Genomic DNA, 10000 nt, shown 5'->3' with positions numbered 1-10000 from the left:
AATAATTTTAAAAAAGTCTACTCAAACCCTGATAAATTAGTTATAATTTAAACGCGTCTCCTGTAACAATGGGCGTTATAATGCCACGACTTTATTTGAAACTGATTACATACGTCTACCTGTCTACAACTGTACGCTCAATGTTGTAATACGTGGAAGGGATTATACTGCTTCGTGGACTCACTTTAAAGGAAAAGCTACTACTGCCCACTGGACTGCTACTTCGGCTACTATAGCTGTTATTTAGTGTTTTAAAACGAAACCAGGCCGATGTGGGCGAGATTGGTTTTACACTGATGGTGATCACATCATCCTGAGCTCAGGTGAGAAGAGGTGACGTCTATCAACTTTTTTTATTTTATTTTAATTTTTTTGGCTTTAGTCTTATTTTGTGTACATATGTGACTTCGTTCCTAAATAGAATTGAATTAATTAATTTAAAAAAAAAAAAAAAAAATGTTCAATAGATTGTAGAAATTGTTGTCGTGTAAGCGCTATTTTATTTTTCAAGTGTGTTCTCGACCTGAGAAATCCGCGGAGAAATTGACTTTTATTCGTCTTTTGGACTATAAATTGTCCCGTTACGCCCACTGCGCGCGTAGCGTTTCTCTTTTTATTTCTTTATTGCTGTTCGGGTTTAGGATTAGGGTTAATGAAGAGCAGGCATATATATATATATATATATATATATATATATATATATATATATATATATATATATATATATATATATATATATATATATATATATACACACACACACACTCACTAGGAGTAGTCACATCACATGCCATCATCAAATAATTCTTCTTGAAAACAGTTTATGGCATAAACTGTTTTCAAGAAGAATGGTGTTTTCTGGAGTCTGAGTGACAACAAGTCTCCCCAGATTTCCAGTACTCTCCACTTCTTTTGATAACCTTGGCAGATGAATTTGCGTTATTGCAACGGCCGTTTACCATTGATTTCTCGTTGGCAGAGACCATTGGTATTCACTGGGATATGGGTTATAAGTCTCCCCAAAATCCCAGTCCTCTCCGCACTCATCCAGCGGTCTTTCCATCCTCCTCGACCCTCTTCAACTCTTTGGTATGGTGCCTGTTGATGCTAATCCTCCCCATTTTTGTTTGTTTGGATGTGGATGGTTGATGGGTTAACTTACAATTATATTTTCAGTTTTCTTGCTTCCATGTGGTGTTTCATTGTGTTTTACATCTGAATTATTATTATTATTATTATTATTATTATTATTATTATTATTATTATTATTATTATTATTATTATTATTATTATTATTGTTGTTGTTGTTGTTGTTGTTGGCTCACATGAAGCTTTCACACAAGTCATCAAAGATCTGATTGAAAAACCTGTGGTGTTCCCTGGAAGCTGAGTGGTAACAAGTCTCCTCAGACATCCAGCACTCTCCACCTCCTTCGATAGCATTTGCAAATAAATTTGCGTTATCGCAACAGCCTCTCGCCATTGATTTCTCGCTGGCAGCGGCCGTTGGTCTATACTGGAATTTGAGTGGCACTAAACCTCCCTAAGGTCCCAGTTCTCTTCGCGCTTGTCCAGCGGAGGTTTGGTCAGCGCTCTCTCCTCAGTCTTTCCATCCTCCTTGACCCTTCTCGGCTATTTGGTATCACACTTTGAGAGGGGGAGGGGAACGGTGATGGGATAATGGGAGGGGATGCGTGATGGGGATGTAGAACTTGTTGATATGAAGCTTCATTGTTCTTCATTCCCTGTAACGCTTCTTCATGTTTTGCCTCTGTAGCAGTTTGTCTGGCTCACGCATGTGGTTCTTCATGTGTATTATTCTCCGCATTCAAGGGTTTTCCTTAATATTTCAGCCGTTTTCATTATCGTTAGTCGTTGTATCTTTGCAGCCATTCCTCTGATTCCAATTTCTCCCATTCTTTTTTCAAAGTTTTTCGGAATTGTTCCTAGTGCTCCTACTATTATAGGTATTATTTTGATTTTCTTCATCATGCAAATCCCTTTGGCTAGCTCTGTGTATTTGCTCCGTTTCTCCTTTTCTTTCATACTCACCCAGTGGTCAGCTGGGACAGCAAAATCTATGATTTGACAGGATTTTTCTTCCTTGTTTGGATGGCTTTGTCCGTCTGTATGTCCATGTCCCTTAGGATTTGGGGGTTCTCGTTTTCGAGTACTGTTGCGGGCTTATGCTTGTACCCTTTGTACGTTCAAAATGCAATTGTTTGCATAATTCCCAGTATACTGCCCTCCCCACTTAGTCATGCCTGTTTTTGTATTGGGGGGGGGGCTTGTTTGCTGCATTCACTTACTATATGGTGAATGCAGCAAACTGGCCCAAAAGGAATACAAATTATTATTATTATTATTATTATTATTATTGTTATTATTATTATTATTATCATTTTTATTACTATCATTATTATTATCATTATTATTATAATCATTATCATCATTATTATTATTATTGTTATTATTATTGTTATTATTATTATTATTATTGTTATTATTATCATTATTGTTATTATTATTATCATTATTATTATTGTTATAATTATTATTATTATTGTTATTATTATCATTATTGTTATTATTATTATCATTATTATTATTGTTATAATTATTATTATTATTATTGTTATTATCATTATTATTATTATAATTATTATTATTATTATCATTATTATTATTGTTATTATTATTATTATTGTTATTATTATTATCATTATCATTATTATTATTGTTATTATTATTATCATTATTATTATTGTTATAATTATTATTATTATTATTATTATTGTTATAATTATTATTATTATTATTATTATTGTTATAATAATAATTATTATTATTATTATTATTATTTTTATTATTATTATTATTATCATTACCAACGATCACTCATTGTCAGTAACCTGTGGGTTCCCTGGAATCTGAGTAACAAGTTTCCCCAGATTTCCACTGTTCTCCACTTCTCTCAATAACTATCACAGATGACTACGTTATCGCAACAGCCACTTACTTTTGATTTCTCACTATCAATACTCATTGCTATTCCCTGGGCCTTGAATGTCGAAAACCTTTCCCAAGCCCCCAGTCCTCTCCGTACTTTTCCAGCACAGGTCTGGTTAGTGTTCTCTCTTCCTCCTCAGTCTTCCTTCAAGACTGTGGTGTGGTGCGATCTGATGTAAACGTCGCAATTTTTTAAAAATTATTATATTATTCCTAGAACATAAAGCGGTTTGCAACAAGGTTGGCAATCCCACATATTGCTGAGAATAGTGGTGTCAGTGTTAATAAATTGTTGAATGAAAAACAAAAGAGACGAATCCTTCATTAACATCAACCCTAAGTCCGGGTAACAATATGAAAAAAGATTGGAACAATCCGCATTAAAAGTTGATTTTGCCGAAAGTCTGTATCATTTATTTCATCTGGTTCTTGTTTGTTTTTTTTTAGGGGGGGGGGGGGGGCTCCCACAAAACAAATTTTGACACAAGGTAGTTTTGATGTGGAAAATCCAACCATCCAAAAAGTCAAATTATTAAAATCTCAATTATTAAATCATTTGTCTCTGATAGGTTTATAAGAGTAGTGGTTGATGGGCAGAAATCAGAAGCTATCAGTATTAATGCTGGAGTCCCTCAGGGGTCCATCCTGGGCCCAACTCTCTTCCTGATCTATATTAATGATCTTCCAAATCACATCCTTACATCATTCGTAGACATTTATGCTGATGACACTACTATCTATGGTAGTACATCTAAGACCGTAAACGACCAAGTTCTCTCTGATTCTCTCTCCACTGATCTTGAGCAAGTGGTACAATGGGGAAAGAGGTGGCATGTTACTTTTAATGCATCTAAAATCAAGCTTTTATCTTTACATCATCAATGCTCTGATCCCCATCTGGCATCAGTTGAAATGAATGGCTCTCGTCTTGGGGAGGCCTCGTGTTTTGACAAGCTTCTGGGATTGACCTTTACTCCTGATCTGAAATGGAACACATACATTAAATCCATTGCCAAGGCCACTGGAAAAATGGTGGGATCCTTCTATCGATCCAGTAGATATCTCACTGCTGATGCAATTCTCTATCTATATAAGAGGCAGGTACGTCCAAGGATGGATTATTATTGCCACATCTGGGCAGGAGCTGCTAGAAAGGACTTGTCCTGCCTTGATAGAGTTCAAAATAGACTTCGTAGCCTTGTGGGGGATGTCCTTTTCTCTTCTCTGCAACCTCTTTCTCACAGAAGATATGGTGCGAGTTTGTCTCTGCTTTATTGTTATTTTCATGGCAAGTGCTCAGCTGAGCTCCATACTATGGTCCCCCATCACCAAACTTTCACAAGAAACACCCGTCTAGCAGAAAACACTATCACTAATTTCCCCCACTGTGCCTAAACCTAAACGTAGATTCCATGAGCAAAGCTTCTTTCTTAGAACTGCACGCCTATGGAATTTTCTTCCGTTTTTCTGCTTTCCAGCTGATTACAATATGGTTGTCTTCAAGTCTAACGTAAACAAGTTCGTGATGAGCTGGTCCATATAAGTTAACAAATTTACCCAATCTCCATTACTATCGATTACTATATTGTCCAATTTCTACTGTACACTCTTTAACCCTTATCCTCGAGTGGCCTCTTGGCCTTGATAAGTGGTGATGCCTATGTTAAAAAAAAAAAAAATGAAAAAAAATGGATGATTTGGATTGAGAACAAAAGTATGACATTTCTGCAGGTTAGCATTCCCAAACAAATCTAGAAAGCCATTCTTAACATGGGAAGGGGAGGAGCTTTGTTAACTTTTACATTGTACGGACGGAACTTTCTTAAAATAAAAACAGTTTGCTTGTGGATGTTAATCTGCACAAGTACCAAAAATACTGTCGGGCTTAGCCACCACCACTGAGAGACAATAACATGTACTGTTCTGTTGGTCCGCAATAATAATGTCACGGGTAAAAATGGCACAAGTGAAATAATATAGGAAAATGGCATAAAGCAAGAGAGGAAAAGATAATAGTCCAGTTATCATTGGTTTTGTTGTCAACAGTTCAATTATTGAACTGGCCACACGACTAAATATATATATATATATATGTGGACCAACAAAATTGAATAACATTTTGTCAAGGGACGAACAGCATATGGACTGTAGCTCATTTCGGGTTTCGGTAGGGTCGGTGAGCCGTATCATTTCCTTGTAGCGTAGTCATGCATCTTGGAATATAACATTTATTATCCAATGAGTCATTCAATAATTGGTCACACATGTTTCACACGTGGATGCTGCAATAATAGGGAGGGGGGGCGTGTTGCTTGGTAGGCAAAATATGTGCCATGAGGTTTGTAATTTGTTCTTGCATAGCGAAAGTCATCGCGTCAACTTCAGTGTGTCTTGGAGGCCCGAAAAATTGAACAGCATTTTATTAAGGGATGAACTGCATGTGGACCATAGCTCATTTCAGGTTTTGGTACGGTCGGTGAGCAGTATCATTTCCTTGTAGCGTAGCCATGCATCTTAAATCAAAATTAAAATGAAAGCTGGTTGGAAAGGTTATGACCTGAATTGTGTAGTGGGTTATGTGATATTTTCCCTTAAGGTCGCGCATTATTGTTTCAAAAAGTGGGGGATCACTTTTCTATATTAATTTTACGTAAAATGAGCACCCATTTTATGGCCACCTTTTTGAGGGGTACTGTTATTTTATTATTTTTTTTTTTAACCTACCTTAAAAGACTTGCTTTCCATAGGTTTTCGGGTATGCTGAAAACGAATATCGCATTTAAATTTTCCACAAATAAATATTTTTCCTGGTATTAAACAAATATATGCGCGCTTGTGTGTACAACAATGGCCACCACTTATAACGAAGGATTACATAATACATAAATTAAAGGGTTGGTATAAATAAAAGGTGAAATTAACTGAATAAGCATATTTTCGCATAAGCATATATATATATAATCATCCATATACAGTACTGTTTCGCTGTATCACAGCTCATAAGTGCAGCTAGACTAGCAACTACCTCAAGCTTGGATCAAAATTCGACCGCCCAAACGACAGTCCGCACTTGTAACCGTTACATTATTCGGCTCCTGCTAAGAATTACATGACAAGGATTTCTTTTCTGACTGAAGACAAAATCAAAACTCCAATCTGAATCATACGAATCATTTATTTGTGAATAAAAAGGTAAACAAATTTCACTAATTATGCACGATGATCCATTCGCTTTTCACATTTTTGATGAAAAGTGTTGGACTTGATGGATCTCCTATCCTATTTTAACCAATTCGCTTAAGCAGTGTTCCTTTTTTTTTTTTCTCTTATAATTTGCCCATCATATTCACTTCAGCAGTCACCACAATACCACGTTCACGTTATATTCTACTTAAAATATCCCCAAATGTTTTCAAATAAATTTTATTTACAAGAGATATTCACAATTTTATGGAAAATTATGGGGAGTGGGACAATAAAACGACCAAAACAAAACAAAACAACAACAGAAAATTAAATTAAATTTTCTTACGTTTGGTAAAAGTTATGACAGTCAGGGTTACCTTTCACACACACACACACATGTATATATATATATATATATATATATATATATATATATATATATATATATATAAGTTTAGTGGTTATGCTTAAATTCTGAAAAAACAACATATAGACACATATATTTGAATTAAGAATTTATTGTTTGACATTGATTTCGAGGTCCATTGCATACATAATTCAATGCTCAAATTCTATTACCCACGGGGATATATACAATGGAATGGTATATCCATTCAACATCTGATACACTGTGTCAACACCTAAAAAGATTTTGGATTACATCTACCAAAACGCACTCAACACACCAACGAATACCGCTGCCCCATATACCTTTCGGAAAATTAATAAGGAGCAACCACGCTTTTTTGTTATATGGGATTACTGCCTTCTCCCCTGGACAAATATTCTGCCTACCTGGATTTATAACCCTGGAGGACATTGTACTCCTTCCGATAATGGACTGCCCAGATTGTATCAAATTCCCTTTTCCTATAATTATTTCCATATAATTATCATTCACCACTCAAAAAACTATTTTCAATATTTGTGCTGAAAAGCAAAATAAGTGTCTATTCACAGATGAACATTTTGCTAACCGCATTTCATTTCCTCTGATGATATGAGCAATTATTAAAAATCTATGGATTAAGGAAATCAACATAACCCCTTCTATATATTCCTTTTGGCAAACAATAAATTCTTAATTCGAATATATGTGTCTATATGTTGTTTTTTTTTTTTCAGAATTTATATATAACCACTAAACTTATATATTGCTCTATTCTTAAATATTGAGCTTCTCCTCTTTAGCAAGGATCGCCCTGAAAGCATTACTTCAAGTAGTATCTATCAGGATTTTTCATCTGATTTCTAATCAGTGTCTTACCTCGATTTTATATATATATATATATATATATATATATATATATATATATATATATATATATATATATTTCCTCAAAAGCTCTGGACTTGATGAAGGGGATACTAAAACTTGCTGCTATGGTTTCAAATGAGCTGAAATAACAGTAAGGGGAGACTTGATTCCAAATATTTCTCATATGTTATATCTCCCCTCTTAGGCTTTAATACACAAAGTAAATTTCACAGTGTATAAGGATTATTTATACTGAAGATATTCATAATCGTACATTATTTCCAAAAGAGAGGAAATATAACATATGAGAAATATTTGGAAACAAGTCTTCTCTTGCTGTTATTTCAGATTATTTGAAACAGAAGCAGCAAGTTTTTGTCACCCCTCCATCAAGGCAAGAGGTTGTGGGGAAATATATATATATATATATATATATATATATATACTCAGAATGTGAGAGATTATATAAAATTCTATCACTGATTGTTTGCTAGGTTAGCATTACTGGATGGTATCGGCCTGCCGAGTTGCAAATTCCTACTTGTGAGACATCAGCTTGGGGTTATTAGCTGGTTGGATGACCGCGTCCCTTGTCGAGATGAAGTAGATCCATTCCACAGTCGCATTTCGTCGTGGTTCACTTGATCTGTGTTAGTTAATAGAATTTCTTGTGTGCGGCGCGTTTGCTCAGTTGGCAGAGTGCTTGCCTCGCATGCAAGAGGTTCGGGTTTCGAACCCAGGTTTGGATATGTCTAACTGATGAGCACAAATGAGGGCGAAACTCGAGTCTTGGACTCCCGGTCTGTTGGCTGTCATGGCTCCTGTGGGCTGCAACGTTGTTTGGCTGTGGACATAATAATATATATATATATATATATATATATATATATATATATATATATATATATATATATTTGTTATTGTTGTTTTTTCAAGCGATACATACGGTTAATATTGGCTCCGCCTCGGAGCTCATTTTTTTATTTACTTAGAAAGTCGCCCTTTTTAATTTGGACGTATATAACATTTTTATTTATTTATTATTTTTATATATATATATATATATATATATATATATATATATATATATATATATATATGCTAGCAAAAATACCCGTCGTTGACTGGGTTCAAAAACAGCCTACAGAAAATGGACTTTGATTTATGAAAGTATGATAGGTTATGAAAAGGAAGGGTTGTAATGAGATAGCTTCGAATTTGGGGGTATCAAAACCAAAGCAAAATATGATGAAAGTCAAAATAAAATAGATAAACCCCATAATTTATTATACCATACCTGTTCACACTGAAACACTTATCACAATATTCTGTGGATCTATATTAAAAAACCTTGTTAACTTTGTGACATATTTCCATTCTCTGGAGGTAAGGCGCGACAAACACCCCATAATTTTATTATACCATATTTCTTCAAACTGAAACATAATTATCAAAGTATACTTACGCAGATAGATATAAAAAGTCTTTATTAAAGTTTGTGCATATTTCCATTCTATGGAGGCCCGGCGCAAACGCAGACCCCACACTTTTATTATACCATCCCTATTTAAGTTAAAACATGCTTATGAAAGTATTATTATGTACATCTATACATCTATATCAAAAACACTTGTACATGTTTTTTTTAAATTTTTAAATTTTTTATTTCCATACTTTGTGGACCAGGCGCGAACGCAGACCCCACAATTTTAATGAACCACTGTTCTGCCAGATCAAACATACCCATTCCTGTGTCTCGATACCTCTTTTATCATTATATGTAATCAGTTTTTTAAAATAGTCAACCATATAGGAGCCTATTCGTGACCAGACACACACATACACACAGACATTCAGCTTTATATATATATATATATATATATATATATATATATATATATATATATATATATATATACACACAAGGCTAGTTTCAAAAGTAAAGTCTCCTTTTTTTTAAACTAAAAAAGTTGAAGAGCTATGAAGACGGGTGTGGTATCATTAAAACAAGCGACCTTTTGTGCTCCAGAATTAATTTTTCTACATCGTCACCACCATTCTCAATGCACCTTTGCTAGGGATTCAATGACATATTTCTGCTTCTGGTGGACGTCCATGACAGGAATTGCTTTCTTAGAGTCTCACGCCATCAATTCTGTAACAGAGATGAAACTTTCAGGCCTAAAATGCATAATTTCAGTCATTATAACAATGTAATTTACAATCCCCCTCAGGTCCATTCAGACAGAATAGGAGGCATTACTTTTTGGACGCCCCTTATATATATATATATGTTTTATTTTTTTTTATTACCGTTTTATTTGTTTGGTTGCATATGTTTCGGATGTTGGACCATGTTTATGATCTAACAGCCTCGGCAGACCTTTTCTGCAAGGTCTGACGAGGTTGTTGGATCGTAAACATGGTCCAACATCCGAAACATATGTAACCAAACAGATAAAACGGTAATAAAAAAATAAAACACATATTTGCTCTGCAATAGTATTGAGCACTCTCTTCAGGTTTTTACTAATTACCAGTTTTACC

The 10000-nt window shown here is 34.5% G+C and overlaps 1 protein-coding gene across 6 annotated transcripts in view; it reads left to right on the top strand.

The window, feature by feature from the left end:
• LOC145284457 (uncharacterized) overlaps positions 1–10000 on the top strand; it is a 416749-nt gene that overhangs the window by 330588 nt on the left and 76161 nt on the right. The window contains exon 1 of one of the 6 annotated variants that reach the window (XM_080133285.1): positions 198–333. The exons of 4 other annotated variants lie outside the window; for them this stretch is intronic. The gene's annotated coding sequence lies outside the window, so the exon portion shown is untranslated. Of the gene's footprint in view, positions 1–197; positions 334–10000 lie in introns of those variants that run through there. One more of the 6 variants, XM_080133286.1, reaches the window with a different exon arrangement.

The sequence above is a fragment of the Euprymna scolopes genome, chromosome 9, assembly GCF_053919585.1.
Source record: "Euprymna scolopes isolate OS-2025 chromosome 9, ASM5391958v1, whole genome shotgun sequence".
Taxonomy (NCBI): Eukaryota; Metazoa; Mollusca; class Cephalopoda; order Sepiida; family Sepiolidae; genus Euprymna; species Euprymna scolopes.
Note: the sequence above shows the minus strand (reverse complement) of the source record. Positions and strands in the feature narration are given on the sequence as shown.